Source organism: Rhineura floridana, chromosome 16, assembly GCF_030035675.1.
Source record: "Rhineura floridana isolate rRhiFlo1 chromosome 16, rRhiFlo1.hap2, whole genome shotgun sequence".
Taxonomy (NCBI): domain Eukaryota; kingdom Metazoa; phylum Chordata; class Lepidosauria; order Squamata; family Rhineuridae; genus Rhineura; species Rhineura floridana.
In genome coordinates, this window is record NC_084495.1 from 15783391 (window position 1) to 15803391 (window position 20001).

Genomic DNA, 20001 nt, shown 5'->3' on the forward strand with positions numbered 1-20001 from the left:
GTGAGTCTTAATATCCAGGAGTATGGCATCCATCCACGGCTGATGAATTGTGCCAATGGGTAATAGTACAATATATTTACATGGGCTTTCATACTTCTCCAACTGAATCAGATGGATTAGGAGTGCTGCATTGTGCTGCCAAATAGGATGGCCTACAATGGAAGGGCCCTGAAAGTCTCCCTTATTTATTTATTTATTCTATTTCTATGCTGCCTTTTGGCCAAAAGGCCCTCAAGGCGGGTCACAAAAATAAATAAATAAAAACTAACCACAAATACAAAATACACATCAGAAACGAATACAGTGCACACAATTTTAATAACAAAATGTTAACATTGTTAAAAAAAACCAAGGTTTTATACAGGCCTGAAGATAATCTGTCCTTAAAATGTAGTACTGCCACGTCAAGAATTTTAGTCCTCAAACGTTGAGGAGCTGTTGTAAAGGATTCGCTCACCAACATCGGAATTCTTCCCCGAACTCATCGTCCATAGCCTTGAAGTAGAACTTGTAGTTGGGCCGGTTGAGGAGCGCCTTGAAGTCGCCCAGCGTCACCCGCTCAGCCAGGATGGGCGGCTTGGTATATGAAAGTGACAAGATTCTTCCAAACAGATGGATCCAGCTGGAACTTGCATGAGCTGTCGAGCAAAAGATATTTGATGGGACTACCAAAAGAGAAGGCTTCATCAAGATATTTAAACAAACGAAAACAAACAAACAAAAAACAATGCAGCACACAAATACCCCCTTTATAAAATACAACCGATTGTGCCTGTATTAGGAGATACATCTCCAGCACTTTCTGCATCTGCTCTCTAGTTCCTACATCTGAAGGCATCTGTCAACTTTCTCCTGTCATTCAGTTCACTGCACAGGCTCTCACCCTGCGCAGGAACTATACATGAGCCATACGCCCTCCCCACTACCAATCTCCCCCAGATTGGTTAGGAAAAAAGAAAGAAATAGAAGGATAGCGCCCTCGCCCTCGCCCTCACCCTTGGGACTCCTTAAGGGGCTCCCCAAGGGGAAACCCTTTTTGGTGACACCCCTTGGGTGGCAACCCCGCAACTGCCCAAGTGCAGCCAGCCTTATATGCCTCCTGACCCAGCCAGGAGCTGATGCAAGAGGTTGCAAGATGAACTGCAGTCGCTCTCTGGAGCCAGGGTCAGGCAAGGGGTCCCAGTCCTTGCAGCACTTACCATGGACATCAGCTGTCTCAAAAGACAGCAACCCAGAGGAACAAGCAGCAAGCACCCAGATGCTCAAAGACTCACTCCCAGGGCAGGTCTTCTTCAGTCCCCCTAGTGCTGCAGCTGTTCCTCTACATATTTATTTATTTATTAAATTTCTATACCGCCCCATAGCCGAAGCTCTCTGGGCGGTTCACAACAAGCAAGACAGCAAAATACAATTAAAACCACTTACAGAACAATCTAAACATACTAAAATACAAATATACTAGCATACTAAGATGCTAAAATACATGTGACAGGTACACCCTCCCCATCCACCTCAATCAAGTGATCTTCAAAAAAAAGTTTTTTCATTTGCACAACAGAGAGTTCGAGTTTGCTTACAGACACACTTTCTATTCTGGAGGCTGAAGTGCAGTCTATCATTCTCCATTCCAGCACTCTTCCCCAGGGTAAAATTGGACAGAGTACATTTAAACGTCACTCAAAAACCCCTCTCTTTTTCCCCCACTCCATTTTAACCATGTGGGTTAATTTTATCCCTTCTCAAGTCTGCTATTGCTTCACATTCTTTAAGTATTTTTTTAAGTATGATGAGAAGATTCAACATATGTTGAGGATTTCCCCTTTCTCAATTAATGGGAGAAAAGGAGGCTGCAAGGGCTCTTTGCAGTGTTTCAGAGGGGAGCTTCCAAGAAAATAAAAGGGTCTTTTGTTGGGGCTCGCAAAACATCTCACAGCAAAGGTCAGCAGTATAACAGGAAAATGACCTGGGCTTTGCTGTCCTGAAGGGCTATATGAAAGAAAAGTCCAGAAACCTTTGTGTGTGTGTATTATTTTAAAGAAAAATACAAATGTATAAGGGATGGGGGAGAACTTCTGACAAAATCAAACCTGGTACCAGATCCTGCATGAATTTGCTAGTTTGCTATCCTTTTGGAGTAGCACCGATCTCTTGTGGCAGGTTGCGGCTGTAATCAGCACAGATTTTGAGGCCGCAACTGCAGTCGGCAAGAATATTTCCCCCTGAAATCCTCCCCTTATTTTACATTTTTTTATCATTATTTTTTTCCCAATGTTTTCCCCCTCCACCAAATAACCACGTTGAACACTGTGATCATTCATGTAAGCGACCTAAAAATTATGCAAAGTTGTTCTCCACTGCTAAAAAAACTGTATGGAATGCTGTTATTTACATAAATATGTACGAAAACAATTATATAATTTTTGCAACCTCCCCCCCAAAAACCCTGTGGATCAAATCACCCAAAAACGCTCACAGCAGATCAAATTGGCAAGTGCCAGAGAAAGCAGAAACAAAAAAGGACGGACCAGTAAAGAAACAACGGCCTATTGAATGCATGCGGATCAGCACCATGCAGCGAACTCCATCTCTAAATTATATACCCCAAACATGCTGTTTTTTCAAGTATGTCCCATTGATTCAGTGTAGGCTGGTGGCTCTGATGTCAATGGGATAGTAAATCCACTCCGGGTTTTAGACTTGCAGCACCATAGACAGCTCTTTGAAAGTTCAGACTAAAACCCAGAGCCGATTCACTGCCCCACTGACTTCATAGCCACCAGCCTCTGATGCATTGATTTCCACTATTTGATTAAAATCGGTTGAGACCCCGAAGCAGTAAACATTTGGTGGGGATCCCTGCAACCCCATTCACACTTATAGTAATACTTAGCATTCATTTATCATGTTATTATTGATTGAAAATATTTGTTTCCTGTCTTTTCATCCCTAAAACGGATACTCAGAGAAGCTGGTTACCTTCTATGGAGCTTTAGAGCAGGTCTGGGCAAATTCCAGGTCTGTTTTTTACCCTGAGGTCTGTCACCTGGAGGGGCCAGGTGAAAAATACCGGTGGGGATGGAGCCAAGAGCAAAAAAAGTGACTCGGAGTGGAGCCATTTACCTCATACAGCTGTACATTGGGGTAACAAGCATACACACATAGGACAAGCATACACACTAATTGTAACAGCCTAACATAACTGAGGTGGATGGAGAAGAGACAGAGAGAGAGAGAGAGAGAGACGGGGCAATGCAGATGAGTAGGAAAAAGGGAGCAGGGAATTTTTCAGCACTGTCCCAAAACTGGTGCTGTTATTGTTAAAACAGACAGAAATCCTTGTTGATGTGCAAATTATTGAGCAATCTGCCTGTAGACAGGGCTCTTGCACCTTTAATAGTTGTACCAGAGGGAATTTTAGCTGGTGTAGATAGCTAGGAAAGGTGCAGAGGCTCTGTCTTCCCATCTATAGAACAATCAATAAAATCAGTGTCATGCTTAAACTGGCCACCCTACCCTGATTTGCTAGATGGAAAAGGAAACTGGAAAACCAGAAATGAAATATCCTCCTTGAGCCTCTTATAGCTGATATATTCTGGAGGACAACATAGTTGGCTGGGTGGAACCCTGAACAGGAGTGTTCCTAATAAGAGGTGAGGATATACCTTCTTGAGATCCCATTGGTAGAACAAATAGAAACCACCACCTCTTTATGCAGGATTGGGGGCACAGTTGGCATGGTCACATATCTGTTGGGCGCATTGCCCACCAGAACCCTTGAAAATGACCACCTCTCAGGCCTAGACATAGGACAGATGCTATGCTATGTTGAGAAAAACAAATTGAAAAATTCACCCACCCACTACAACATTTTTGTCTGGAAAGAATTGGTCCCAGGCTATGGTCTGAAGGTACATAAGGCCAGCACCGTGCTGAAGCCTGGTCTGGTCAGTGCCTGGATGGGAGACTGCCTGGGAACCAAATGTAAGCCGCCTTGAGTTTCTATCATGAAAAGATGTAATAAAATGTAATAAATAAATAAATAAATAAATTCATATCTAAAAACAGTTGTAGAGATGGAGGAGACAAATCCTGGCAATTTAACATGAATAGCTAAATGTATGAGATTTAGAAGGCATCCTATGCAGTCTACTCAGAAGAAGTTCAATGGGACTCACTCCCAGGTAAGTGTGCATAATATTGTGTATAAGATCCTATACTTGGTTTAATCCAGTACTCATTATTTGCTCACTTTCCTTAACTGTACCAAAGCACAGGTTATAATTAGGGCTTCCATTTCAATTTATGAGTGGAATATGAGGGGAGGGGGGTTGGGGAAGAAATAGTTCCTCATTGTAAGAATTTCCCCCTTTTTGTCCTGTTTAGTACCATTGTTTCCCCTATATCACAGAATCATAGAATAGTAGAGTTGGAAGAATCCTATAAGGCCATCAAGTCCAGCATTCTGCTCAATGCTTCTAAACCATCTACACCTCCCTTGACCTGCTGCTTTCCCCCATCTTCCTAGATTTGGCATATGGGAAATTCTGACCAATTAGGGATCACATGATGAATTGGATAGCATCATTCAGCTATGTAGCCAACCAAATTTGGTTATGTGAAGAGACATTAGTAAGGGCATACAACATTAACTGACAGTGAACTTAATGCTTCCTGGAACAGTCACATACATGACCCCAACTAGTCAGGGATCCTTGCAATGAATAGGATGTTTTTATGATACTACATAGCCAGAGTCGGTTATGTGACCATATCACTAAGGGCAAATTAAGACAACTGAGGTGGAGAGGGACAGGAGAAAGAGAAAGGGGAATGAGGGGAATGTAGATGAATAGGAAAAGAGGGGGCAGGAGGGTATTTTTCAACACTGCCCAAAAGTTCCCCCCAAAAAAGCTAAGTAATTTTGGCATAACTTTAATTATAATGCTAGTGAATTTAAGGAGCAGGGGCTTATTAAAGTTCATTATGAGCCAGATCAGTCAGAGGATGAAATTATAGCTATCCTGTGGGACTTGACATTTGAGCACATAACGGAAAATAACTTGGGCATGACTGATACTGGACTACTAGAGACAGTTACTGCCAATTTTTTACTACCTTAATAAAAAGTTTCTTAAACCAAGCCCAGAATCCAGACAACCACAAGAAGGGTGAAATGCAGTCAAAAAAGCATTAGACATATAGAAATTTGTTATTTTAATTTGTAGCCTGAAAATTCAGTTTACATTTTTCCTAATCAATGAAGCTATTACTTACAGCCCAATCTTATGCCTCTTTACTTGGAAGTAAGTCCTGCTGATGTCAGTGGGGTTTACAACCTCATCCCTGGGCAAGGAATTGTAGCTCAAATCTCCCATAAACAACAGTAATTACATGTGGCAATAAATTGTGCCACAGTGAAACCAACCGCTTTCCCCCTTCCAAATGGCAAAAGCAGATCTGAAATGTTCCCCTGCTAAGAGTTCTTCAAACTGGAGTGATCAGTTTATGAAAGCTCCATGTTGGAATTGAAAGCAAGTTAGGATCGAATTTAAAACTGCAGCACTGTATACATCCAGGGCATTATGTCAGCTGGAGATATAAAAGATAAAGGTGTCAGGTGCCTGACGAAACACAGGTGATTGGTAACTCTGTACTGTAAGCCAAAAGTCATATGTCATTTTCGCCATTTTTTTTTGTTTCAGTGACAAAAAAGTAGCCTTAGCAAGCCAAAGGCTCCTCAAACAAAATTAAAGGTGCAATCTGTCAAATGCAGCTGTTGTACAACCTCCATTCATTTCTGGCAGGTTTGTGCATTGCAATCAGTTTCTGCAATAGGCAACTTGGGATGAAGAGATCACACACACACACAAAAGGTTCCTTTATTATTCCTTACGTTCGCTCTGCCCTCCTTCTGTTTTTTCTGAATTCTAGCTGAATTGAAATAGAAATGGACTGCCTTCAAGTCGATCCCGACTTATGGCTACCTTATGAATAGGGTTGTCATGGTAAGCGCCAATGGTAACCCCCCCCCGAATACCGCTTACTGTGAAAACCCTATTCATAGGGTTGCCATAAGTTGGCATCAACTTGAAGGCAGTCCATATGTATGTATATATGCTGCATCTTTGCATCTGAGGACCTTTTCTAGTTCTCTCATAGTGGCCCTCCCCAGTCCTAGCCTTCCTCTAATTTCTTGACTACTGTCACCATTTTGGTTAATGACTGTGACAAGGTATTGATAATCCTTGACAAGTTCAACGTCTTCGTTGTCAACTTTAAAGTTACATAAATCTTCTGTTGTCATTACTTTACCCTTTTTGACATTCAGCTGTAGTCCTGCTTTTGTGCTTTCCTCTTTAACTTTCATCAGTATTCGTTTCAAATCATTACTGGTTTCTGCTAGAAGTATGGTATCGTCTGCATATCTTAAATTATTGATATTTCTCCCTCCAGTTTTCACACCTCCTTCATCTCGGTCCAATCACGCTTTCCGTATGATATGTTCTGCATATAGATTATACAAATAGGGTGATAAAATACACCCCTGTCTCACACCCTTTCCGATTGGGAACCAATTGGTTTCTCCATATTCTATCCTTACAGTAGCCTCTTGTCTAGAGTATAGGTTGCTCATCAGAACAATCAGATGTTGTGGCACCCCATTTCTTTTAAAGCATTCCATAGTTTTTCATGATCTATGCAATCAAAGGCTTTGCTGTAATCTATAAAGCACAGGGTGATTTTCTTCTGAAATTCCTTGGTCCATTCCATTATCCAACGTATGTTTGCAATATGATCTCTGTTACCTCTTCCCTTTCCAAATCCAGCTCGGACGTCTGGCATTTCTCACCCCATATATGGTAACAGCCTTTATTGTATAAGGTTTTGGTGTAGAAAGCCCTATATAGCTTTGGACCAGGATAACTAAAAGATTCTTTTACCCCTTATATACCCAGCCGATAGCTATGCTTGGAAGGTGAGGGCCTCCTACAGATAGCATCTTATCAGGTCCATTCCACACAACATAGAAAGTGGACTTTTAGTGTAGTGGCACCTACCCTTTAGAATTCCCTCCACTTAAATATTATACAGGTGCCATCTCTGTTAACCTTTCAGCACCTACTGAAGACATTCCTCTTTCAACAAGCCTTTTAAGTCCTTTTCCCAGTCTGCAACTGTGTTGGAATTGCTTTTTAAGATGTTGTTAAAGCTTCTTTAAGAAGATGTTTTTAAAGATGCTTTGTTTTCATACATTTTAAAGTCTGTTTTTATGATGTTTAGAGGGTTTTAGTGTTCTTGTTTGCCACCCTGGGGACAGGATGTAAATCACATAAATAAATAAAACAATATTCTCATTTTTCCAGACTTAGATTCAGTTCTCCACATTTCTGCAACAATTTGCATTTTTAAAAAAACCTTTATGAAAATTCTTCAGTATTTTAATGCAAAATTATCCTAATAAATACATTTTATATGCCATTTTGACAAATATAAACATTTTTGCAAACAATTTCCTCTAATACAATGCATTTTGCATATTATTTTCACTAAAATATGCATTTATGCACACACTTTGCCCTAATATGCCATTTTTTAGACACATTGGTTGGAGAACTGCATTGCAAAATTGAGAAAAGTATGAATTTTGAAGGATGGTTGTGTTTCAGTTTGTATATTGTTCTGGAAAGTGTGAATTTGGTAAGTTCATCTTTAAATGCAAACAGAACTGAATCCCCCCCCCTTCCCCTAGGTAAGTCAGAACTTGAACATTTGGAACGATAGACAAAAGGAATTTTCAAAATGTACCTCTGATGTGATGATTGCTCTATTTCCTGATGACAGGACAGCAGAGTGTGTCATCAAATCATTTGCAAATAACAATAAGATCACAGAAAGGGGCTCAGCCTCAGTCTATGAAGATTAAGGCTTTCCATATTCATTGCATTTTTAATAAAAAGGATAATAATGCATTAATATGACCTAAGCTTCCAAACCATTCCTGATTATATCATCTCCAATCATGTTTTGCTTTTGTTTAATTCTTCACCGTAGGAAATTTAAAAAGTTTGGTTGATCCTTGGCCAAAATTCTTTTCTTCTTTTTTCAAATGTGTTTCAGTGTAAAGGAAATAAAAGATTACTTGAAATACTTTTTTAATAACATGTCATCTCAGCACAGATAACAGTTTCTTCATAATACTCTCAGCTGGCTCCAATTAGAGTTGATAAGAGAACAAAGGAAGAAAACAAGTGTGTACACTCTTTAAAAAACCACATTTCATCCTTGAATTGTAATACTCCATCACCACCATCACCACCAAAATACTATGATCACATTTCCTATATTTTATACGTAAAATGCATATACCTGGAACCAAAATGGTCAGAACATAAACAAGAAATCTTATGGGAGAGTGATGACGTTTTTGTCTGTGATAGCACCCCAGAATTTGGTTGGAATTTTGGAACAGTGTTCAGCATCCTGAGGATATCAGCTGTACTTATTTTCGGAGTCAAGTTGTTAGTCCTTATCGATCAAAGCTGATTTGTTTGAAAACATATCGGTAACACCTTGTGAAATATCAGAAGCCAGAGTAGGGATGATCAGGGCTTTTATTGCTCAAGGAACAAGGTTATAACACTCCTTATAATCAATTACCAAGTAGTGTCATTAGGTCAGGGGCTGGGAACCTTTGGCCCTCCAGATGTTGCTGAACTACAAGTCCCATCATCCCTGGCCATTGGCCATGCTTGCTGGGGCTGATGGGAACTGTGGTTCAGCAATATCTGGAGGGCCAAAAGTTCCCCATATCTGTGTTAGTTTTAGACTCTTGTCTTACTTGTTGTACTGGGAAGCAGGGTGGGAAACTCTAGATTGTAATGTCTATTATATCAGTTACTTCAGACTATGGTGAATCAGCCCTGCTATATTTGGGGGCCCTCTGTTCATTCTGCTGAGTGAGGGCCTGGACATCTGCCCCAAAGTCCACTCTAACAATGCTATTTCTTAGGTTATGTTGTGCACAAGCCCACAACACAAATTTGCAAAATTTAGGCTGGCATCCAGAGTGGGGAAGGCAAACTCTGTTTGGCGGAGCTTTCTCTGAGCTATGGGTAGGGATGGGTGAATCTACCAGTTTGGGTTTTCCTCCATTTCTCAGTTTTCTGACCTTCAGGTCAATTCCCCACATTTCCATGTCCATCTGCACTTTTTTAAAAAAAAATCCTCAAGAAAATTCATCAATGAATTTCTCTTACTATATAGATTTCTGTATGCAATTTTGACTAATATACACATTTTTGCAAAGCAGCTTCCCTAATACAACACATTGTAAGTATAATTTTTACTAATATATGTATTTTTATGCACACTTTACCCAAACATGTTTATTTTTGTACACATGACTTGGCTGCAGAACTGCCCTGCAAAATTTGGAGAAGGGTGAATTTCAAAGGATGGTTGTGTTTCACTGTGTATACTGTTATCACTGAACACCAAAGTGAGGATCATTCAGACAATGGCATTCCCAATCTCTATGTATGGATGTGAAAGTTGGACAGTGAAAAAAGCAGATAAGAGAAAAATCAACTCATTTGAAATGTGGTGTTGGAGGAGAGCTTTGTGCATTCCATGGACTGCGAAAAAGACACATAATTGGGTCTTAGAACAAATTAAAACAGAACTGTCACTAGAAGCTAAAATGATGAAACTGAGGTTATCATACTTTGGACACCTAATGACAAGACAGGATTCATTAGAAAAGATAATAATGCTGGGAAAAACAGAAGGGAGTAGAAAAAGAGGAAGGCCAAACAAGAGATGGATTGATTCCATAAAGGAAGCCACAGACCTGAACTTACAAGATCTGAACAGGGTGGTTCATGACAGATGCTCTTGGAGGTTACTGATTCATAGGGTCTCCATAAGTCGTAGTCGACTCGGAGGCACATAACAACAACAACAACAACACTGTTTCAAAAAGTGCAAATTAGGTAGGCTAGCTTTAAATGCATACCAAATGGAATTTCTCCCCATCCTTAGCTCTAGGGTACCAACAAGATTTTCTGGGCCCAGTATGCTGTATATGAATCGGGTCCTCTGCCCAGCTGCCATCTATTGACAAGAACTGCTGCTGATGCCTATAAGGATATTGAACAGCAGTTCCCAAGTCAGTGCTTCTACATGTTTTCTCATTTTGCTTAGTTTTTGCAATTAACTTATTAAGAAGGAAAAAGCAAGAATGAGGAACAAACAATAGTGGCTGATCAATTCTGTCAATATTGTCTGACACTTGGAAAAAATCTAAAGCTCCCAGATACATAACTGAGAAAGTCTGCATCACTAAGAATCACTCAAAAGTTTGGGCACTATTTTCTGACATTTTGACTGGCTTCATAAAAGTGTTGACCTAACAAAGATTAGCATTATCTACAAGTGGAATATAAGTGACTTGGGGATACCAAATTTAGCCACACAGTAGTGGGATACTAAACTGGTGGAAGAAGGTCTTATTCCACCTGAAGACTGGACTTGCTTTCTTCGGGTACATTCCATCCATCTGCTAGGAAAAGCTACTCAATTTAGCTTCCATTAATTTTTTTTAATAAACCCTGTAATGCCACCTAAATTTAATCTGTAGCTTTGTTAATATAAAAATGGCCTAGTTTCTTTTTTTCATGTTTCCTACCAAGGAACCTGGGTAATAGACTAGGATGATGAACTGTTGTATGGTCACATCCACACCATACATTTAAATCAATCCTATACCACTTTGACAGCCGTGGCTTCTTTCTGTTATGTAAATTTGTATAAATGAGCAGAGATCGTCAATGGTCTGAGATGCGTGTGTGCCAGTGTGTGCATTTACCTAAGTGGCAGGCTTTTACCCTGCATTGAGATCACTGAGACTTAAGATTTAGTAAAATAAGAAAACCTAATTCGTTTATAGAAATACATAGTAAATAGGAAAGGCAAACCTAACTTAGTTCTAACCTAGTCGGAGGCGCAACGCCCAGATGGCTCAGGAGAGAGAGCAAAGACAAAGGTGTCTCCTCTCTCTCGGACAGTGGAAGAAGAGAAGGAAAGGGCGGAAGGAAGAGGGGCAGATAAGCTTCCCTCAGCATATCAGTCTGCGATGGAAGGAAGTCAGAGCATCACAGGTAAAGGTAGTCAAGCTTACCCATCTGGAGGACCCTAACTCTATCTCCCTTCGGGAACATAAACAAAAGAACAAAACAGGAGTTGCTCTTGCCCCACTTCCAGCACTTCCCCCCCCCAAAATCCTGGGAAGTGTAGTTTGTTAAGCATCCTGAGAGTTAGGAAACCCTAAACAAACTACAGTTCTTTGAGGGAAAGCTATGACTGTTAAAGTGGTATGAGAGTGCTTCAAACGTAGGATGTGGCTTATGCTCCTTCTTCCCAGCAGCCTTTGGTGTGACCTGAAACCTGCACACAATCTTATTTTAATGTCTATTACCTCCTCCCACATCCCATCTTGAGGCTGTTGTTACCAGTTGCAGACTCAGTGATTTCACCACCAACCAACTTCTGCTGAAGCACCTTGGACAGAGCCTTGAAGTTCAGACTAAAACCCAGAGCAGATTCCACTGCCTCACTGACATGGAGCCACCACCTGCCACTGCTTCTTTTCTTACAGTCAAGGGACCATTCTGCTTGCCATGGACTCTGGCTCCCCCTACATTTTGGTCTACCTGCCTGCTCCCCTACCGGCCCAAATGGGCATCAGCTGCCTGCCCTCATCCCTACCTAGGGTTGCCAGGCTCAGGGCCTGAGACCGATTCTGTATCTTTAGGAGAAGACAAAATCAGCCAAGTGCAGGTGTTCTTGCAATACTGTAATGAGAAAGACCACAAGGTGGAATTCTCCCTTCCCCCTGCACAACTTTTCAAGATACAGAAGACCTCTTGGTTGCCTCCAAGAGGTCTTTTGTATCTTGAAAAGTTGTGCAGGGGGAAGGGAGAATTCCACCTTGTGGTTTTTCCCTTTACAGGGTTGCAAGAACACCTGCACTTGGCTGACTTTCTCTTCTCCTAAAGATACAGGATCAGTCTCAGGCCCTGAACCTGGCAACCCTATCCCTACCTTGTTTACCGTCTAGCCTGATGAAGAGTTCTGGAGAAGTCCAAAAACTTGCACACTCTTTTGTGACATTTTGATTGGCCTCATTATGGTATTCCCCTGCTAAAGATTAGCATTATCTATAATCTGTTTTTAAAAGGCTGTGTTGTTTAGTTAATTAGTTGGTTAGATTGTATGTGTGTGTATAAACATATGCATGTCTACTCAGAAGTAAGTCCTATTAAGTTCAGTAAGACTTACTCCCAGGTAAGTATGAACCATAGAACTATGCAAAACAGAGCCTAATGCAAAACACTTCTAAAAACTGTAGACTGCACTAATAGTTTCTCTTCCCTCACAGGCCGGAAGGGATTCCTCTTCTAAATGTATGCCCTTTACACAGAGATATCATCTCTCTCTCTTTTTAAAAAAACAACAACATGCATTTGGATCCAGAGCAGGAGCTTTACACACGTTCAAATTCATGCAAATTTAACAGACTCATTAACTGCAGGAGTTTTAAGTCCACGAGTCAATCAAGATTTATTCAATCAGGTAAGAGCGCCAAAAAGTATCGACCCCTTGGGATTTTTTTTTGAGACTTTCTCTCCGCCCGGCATTCGTTTCTTGAGCTCTGCTTCGCCCCTCCGTGTAGTTCGAGCACTGCGATCCTAAACGTCCTACTTAAGAATTGAACTGAAACCCTTGGCTCCTGGCTATAATACTCGTGATCAAAACGAAAGAGAAGAAAAGACATAGTAAACTAGCGGTGTCGAGGTAGGAAACAACCTCTTTGCTTAGTGGATCGCGAAATCTTTGAGGCGTAATCAGCGCCTTCTTTAAATTTCTTGAAAAGCGCCGGAACATTCTAAAATCGAAAGTTCCTTTCCTCGCAACGTTCCAAATTAGCCTCGCCTGCTAAACCCGCCACGGCGCTCCGGTTTGACTTCATCCTGGGACGCGATCGCCTGATTTTGTCACAGCCCTTTTTGTTCCCAAATAAAAAAGATCGAGGAACGTTCTGGAGCGTGCAAGGGAAGCGTACATGCTTCCAGTAATCTTTGGGAGAAGCCCACACTTTTCTCTCTCTCTCTCTCCGTCATTTTGTCGAGTGCCGCGTACCAAGCACATTGAAAGCACGTTCTCCCCCTCTAAGAATCCTGGAAGCTGTCGTCGTTAACAGTACATTGCATTTGCTTTCGATGCATGGTGTGTGTGTACAGCCCAGGTTAAATCGAAGGCACTGGGTCGAAGTTGAGTGGGAACCTATCAGGGCTGGAGCAGAATGCTTCGCCTTCAGAAGAGTAATGGTCGGATGGCACAAAGGGTAGATTCAGGGTGGACCAGCTTTGCGGGTGCTGGACAACAAGCAGAAACAGGCGCATCACCTGGCTGTTATGCTTCGCCCGGATTCGGGAGCCTATGGTGGGCCTATCGCTCCCTGCTGAGTAAACACACTCAAGGAAAAGCCAGGGTTTTCCTCTTTCTGTCTGACCTGCGAAACGGCCTGTGTGTGGAGCATTCGGACCACAATAGATTTTTTGTTGTGGTGGTGCTAAATTAGTTAAGCAGAGAGTAACAGCGGTCTGAAATGCGAGGTGTGTGTGCGTTTACCTAAGAAAGCAGGCTTTTACCCTGCATCAGGATCACTCAGACTTGAAACTTAGTAAAATAAGAAAAGCTACTTTATTTTTAGAAATACATGGTAGATAGAAAGGCATACCTAGTTCTAACTAACTAACTAAGTTGGAGGCGCAATACCCAGGTGTGGGAATTGCCCTCATGGCTAGGAGAGAGAGAGCAGAGACAAAGGTGTCTCTTCTCTCCCGGACAGTGGAAAAGAGAAGAAAGGAAAGGGCAGGAGGGGCAGGTAAGCTTCGCTAAAGACTGTCAGTCTAACAACGGAAGGAAGGAAGTCACAGGTAAAGGTAAACAAGCCTATCCATCTGGAGGACCCTAACTCTATCTCCCTTCTGAAACATAAACAAAAGAACAAAACAGGAGTTGCTCTTGCCCCACTTCCAACATTTTTTAATGGTAAACTCTTTGGGACCTGTCAAAAAATGGAAATGGACTGCCTTCAAATTGATCCCGAATTATGGCTACCCTATGAATAGGGTTTTTCATAGTAAGCGGTATTCAGAGGGGGTTTACCATTGCCTCCCTCTGAGTGTAGTCCTCCCCAGCTGGCTGCAACTGCCAGCTGGGGGGCAACTGGGCTCCTTGGGACTATGCAGCTTGCCCACGGCTGCACAGGTGGCAGAGCACGTAATCCCTGAGCCACTCGCTGTGGGGATGATCTTTAGCTGGCCTTGACACCCAGGAGGCACAAGCAGTGATTTGAACTCACAGACTCTGGACTCCCAACCAGGTTCTCCTCCCCACTGTGCTATAGCAGCTGTTCCCATCAGGGCTAAAAGGCAGCATATCAGTATAAGGAGTCCTTAACAATGCTAGAACTTGGGGACATCCAATGAAGCTGAATGTTGGAAGATTCAGGTCAGACAAAGGGAAGTACTTCTTCATACAGAGCAGAGTTAACCTATGAAATTTTCTCCCACAAGAGGCAGTGATGGCCACCAACTTGGCTGGTTTTGAAAGAGGATGAGAAAAATCCATGAAGGATAAGGTTACTGCAATGGCTATGTCCTACCTCCACTGTGGAGGCAAACTGTGGTCCACAGACCAGATTCATTCAGGCAGTCTGGCCTGTCTGTAAAAATATAACTAGCACAAGGCATTAGAATTGCTACAAGTAGTGCTCTGCCAAGACCCTCAGCAATTTTCTAGTGGTCCACGGGAATCAAAATTTGGGAGCCACTGCTCTGAATGCCAATTGCTGAGGATTGCAAGTGGAGAGAGTGGTGTGGTGGTCAGGTCCTGCTTGTGGGCATCACCTGGGCATCTGGTTGGCCACTGTGAGCACAGGTTGCTGGACCAGATGAACGTTTGTCCTGATCCAGCAACAAGCCGCCTCTTATATTCTTAACTATGTAAATATTGTTGGAATATGTGGTTCAACTCCAAAGTGTGGGTTGAGGCTGCATGGGGTTAAAAAGGGTAGCTAGAGAGGAGACCTCCTGGTTGCTAGGCTAATACCTATCCTTTGATCTCCTGCTGTCTGTCCCTTCCTGCCAGACTGATATGCACAGGATGTTGACCACATCTCCTTCCCTCCTTCCTTCTCTTTGTCTCTCCCTGTCCTCCAAGCATGAGGGCAAACACTAGGCTTGGTGTTTGCATCTCCAACTTAGCTAGTTAGCTAGATGTAGAACTCTTTCCTATCAAGTATGTACTTCCAGAATAAAGTAGTTATTTCTTATTTTGAAGCTTAAAGTTTCTGTCTGACTAATTCCAGGGAAGGTGTAATCTTTAGCAAAGATGCAAACACACAAAGGCACACTCAGACGGTCAATTCCCAATTTCGCTACTCTGCAACAAATATAGGATGGACGGAAGGACAGCTTGCAGTATTCAATAGCAAATGGCAGCTGAATAATGCTGCTGGTGTACTGTCTCTATTATTTATCGTTTTGATTTCTTAACCCGCCCTTCACCACAAGGTCCCAAGATGGGTTACAACAATATAAAGATACAGGGTTAAAACAATTTACAACCAGAAGAGCATGGGGGACTAAAAGATATATTTCTCAGTTGTCAAAAGCCAGAGTAAATTGCATCTACTTGCATGCAATTTGGGGGAGTGAACAAGCTTCTTCCCTTTGCCCCCCAACCCCACTCCCCCCAAAAAAATCACCTCGAAATGAGGTGGGTAGGGAGGATCCATCTATCAAATATTTCCTGAATTTGATCTTGGCTTCTTTTCGTTGTGTTCAAGGGAGACTTAAAATCCTCCGTACCCCTACCCGCGGGTAAGCCGCGCTGAAGAGAGTGGAAATTCTTTCTACGCAAATATGCAAAGGAGCGGACTGGAGGGATACAAAGCTTTGAACTGGACGGATAAATGGCACGGCTTTTCCGTGCGCAATTTAATTTGCACTAAAAGTGAGCATTCTACGCGCGGGAGGGAGGTTATATTCATTAAGAGATAAGGCAATAAACATGCATTGCGCTGAGAGATGGTGAAAGCTCCGGTTCAAATCTTGCCTTTACCAGTTTTCTTCACGAACCGCCAAACTCTTCTCCTCTTCATGCAGAGCACGGGAATAACCATTTTCATCTACCTCTCAGGGTTGTTGTAAGGATTTGCTAGGATAACGGACGGCGGAGGGGTCTTTGAACAATCCGAAGGCTACATTATAATAATGTAGGAAGCTTCTCGCTAAACACCCATTGCTGAATGGATCGAGTAGATACAAATCCTAATCATTTTAGAAGCAGCTTTTTTTAAATGGCAAAAGGAGGGGGGTTGTCTTTGGGGAAGAATGGAAGGGATTGGAAAATCGGCATAACTAGACCACTTGCTGCCTTGATAGGATGGAGGGGGCCTCACCACTTCCACCCCCTCCGCAGTTGAAACGGTCCCTAACCCCCCCCCCACTGCTCCGTGAAGTCTGAACCTGCTCCCATAATATGCATAGCATAATACATCTGCTCCCTAGCTAGGCACCTGCTGAGTCGAGATAAGGGAGGGATTCTTTACAAAACGTGTGAAGAAAAAATTGTCTCTGTTGGAAGTGGGGCAAGAACAGCTTCTGTTTGGGTTCTTTTGTTTGTATTCCAGAAGGGAGATAGAGTGAGGGTCCTCCCGCTGGCTAGGCTTGCCTACCTTTACCTGTGCTGTTCTCTGCCTAACTTCCTTCCGTTGTAGACTGATATGCTCAGGGAAGCTTATCTGCTCCTCCCCTCCTTTTTCTTTTCTTTTTCGACTGTCCGAGGAGAGGGGAGACATCTTTGTCTTTGCTCTCTCTCCTGAGCCATGAGGGCAATACCCAGGTCTGGGCACTGCGCCTCCAACTTAGTTAATTACAAGCAGGGATGCCTTTTCTATCTACTATGTATTTCTATAAATAAAGCAGCTTTTCTTATTTTACCAAGTCTTAAGTCTCAGTGATATAAATGCAGGGTAAAAGCCTGCTACTTAGGTAAATGCACACACTAGCACACATGCATCTCAGACCGCTGAGGATCTCTGCATATACAAATTTCCCTAACTGTCTCAGTAAGTGTGGTGCCTTTGGGGAGGTGGGAGTGGTCCTGCTCCCTCTTTCTGCCAAACCTGAGAATATTTCGTGGGCTGTGCTCACCGCACTTTGCCCTGTAGATATTTTACTCCTCCAATGCAAACAGGCGGAGACCCAAATCACTCAGTACCAAGCCAAGAAAGATGGCTGCTTTCTCCGCCTCGTATTAACAGATAGTATCGTCAATTACGGGAGAGCTTGTCAATTACGGGACAGTGTTTGGCTTTTCCATACTAGAAGGCACTTGGTCATCGAGGCTTTCCCGCTGTTAAGGCTTTGTCGGCGATTGATCACTAGCTACGTTTGAGAGTTTCCTGTTGGGAATAAAAACGAGAGGTGCAGCATGAGCCAAAAAGTGTTTTCTTCTTTCTTTCCTAGCTTTGCAATCCTATCCTTAAAAGATAGCATAGGAAGCTATCTTACACTGAATCAGGTCATACAACTGCATATTACCGACACTGACTGGCCGGGGGTCTCCAGGATCTCAGAGAGGACATTCCCATTCCTACCTTGAGGTGCCGGGGATTGAACTTCTGCATGCACCGCAGATGCTCTGTCACTGCCCTTCCTCAAAGATCTTCAGGAGTTTACATTTGGAACTGTCCGGTCCCCGGAAGACTGGAAGGAGTGACCTGCAAGGTTTTGAACTAATATCTGGCTCTCGCTCTCTGTCTAAAAGCTGGTTCACACGTCCATCTTGCTGCTCCATCAAGAGGTGATATCTGGCGGTTTCATCTGGGTGGATCAGCCCTGACGGATCAAAGGCTAACGACAGAGCTTTCCTATCGTTTGGAATGCACAGCTTTGTAATGGAGTCACACATTCAGCTCTTACTCAGGAAGTGCTGAGTAACTGGGAGATGTGCTACATGCATATGTGAGCCAGCTGCTTGTCAATCTGCCATAAATGACTTTTTTTAAAAGCAACAACTAACAAACCTGTACCCCATCAAAGCCAAAACCCAACTTTTTTAAAAACAAAAGCTCTACCTAAATCACACTCAGAGTAGTCCCATTGTACATTTTAATTATGGATGTGTCACTGGTTTTTGTGCTTATAAATGGCTTAGAAGCCTGTTTTGGGTGTATAAATATGCATTGATTTCAGTGAGTCTGCTCTGAATATGTCTAGCCTTGCACATCACCATTAGGCACACTTTGGAGTAAGTCCCAATGCAGTTTGCTTCTGATTGCAGATGCACAGGGCTGAACTTTTGGTGTTTATTTTGTTTAAGATTCCATATTTTTCTTTGTTTCTTTATTTCCTGTGGCTGAGAATTCCAGTGTAAAACGACTGGCTAAGATGCATATCTGAGACCTTGTGACAATTTGGGGGGGTCATCTGTAGCCAGTCTTTTGACAAGTTTTCAGGACCACTGAGAGACACTGACAATAGAAACACTATTTACGAGTGACCTGTGTGGATTCCTACATGGCTACTCAAAAGTGAGCCCCTTTGAGTTCAATGATCTTACTCCTAGGTAAGAGAATATAGAATTGGAATATAGAATTGTAGCCTAACAGTGCAATCCCATACAAGTCTGCTCAGAAGCAAGTCCCATTGGATTGATAGGACTGACACCACAGTCTTGCATTATGTGCATGCAATGATACTGTAATGCACTTTTAACCCTAGAGGAACCCCATAGCTGTGGAAGGTGAGTTATTGTTACAGCTATGCATCTGCACACTTTATGACTGAATGGGCTCTACATGATGAGTGTTATTGGCCCTCTGTGCACCATTATTACTAATGGACTGTGTAGTCTCTTCATTAGCTGGGGAGTATTAGGAACTTAAGAACATCATAAAAGTCCAGCTGGATCTGGCAAAAAACCCATCTGAATCAGTACCATGTTTTCACAGTGGCCAACCAGATGTCTATAGGAAGCCTACGAGCAGAAGCCCACAAGCAGAACAACACACTCTCTCACAGGTAGTAGCCATTGATAGCCTTATCCATGAATTTGTCTCATCCTCTTTTGAAGCCATCCAAGTCGGCAGCCATCAGGGCATCTTGTGAGAGCAAATTCCAAAGTTTAACAATGTGTTGTATGAAGAAGTACTTTCTTTGTCTGATCTGGATCTTCCAACATTCAGCTTCACTGGATGTCCATGTGTTCTCCTGTTGTGAGAGAGGGAGAAAAACATTTTTCTATCCACTTACTCCACCCCATGCATCATTTTTTATGGGAGGAGGGATGGGAGAATGTCTTCTTCCACACTAGCTTGAGGATCACAACTAGGCTAGTGGAAGCAAGCACACTTCCTAGGGCGTAAGCTCTATGGCACATAGCAGGACTTGGCTGTGAGTAAGCATGCCAAGGATTGGATATCTTCTTAAATTAAAATTTGATTTCCCCGTTGCTGCTAGGAATTAGCAATATTCACAATTAGCACATCCTAGAGACCAACAGGCCTTCTTAATCTAAAAGTCATATGCAAGGGCAGGAAATGAAACCAGAAGATCTAGTGAAGGCTTCACCAAGACATTTGGGGGCCAAAGCAGAAAGTCTAAATGTTGCACCCTTACAACCCACTCAGACCATATGGTAAAATAAATAAATACTATAGCTGACAATTTGCCACCTTTAACGATTGCATCAAATCTGCTAGCTCATGGTAGTCTCCAGATTTTTTGGGGGTGTGTGTGACAGGATTGTATAGTGGATGTGGATATTATAAAGAAAGTTATATTTGCAATAGACCAGCATCCTTAAAAATATATTTTTTTTGAAAAAGAGAATTTAGGCTTGTTTGTATGAAAGATGTTATGGATG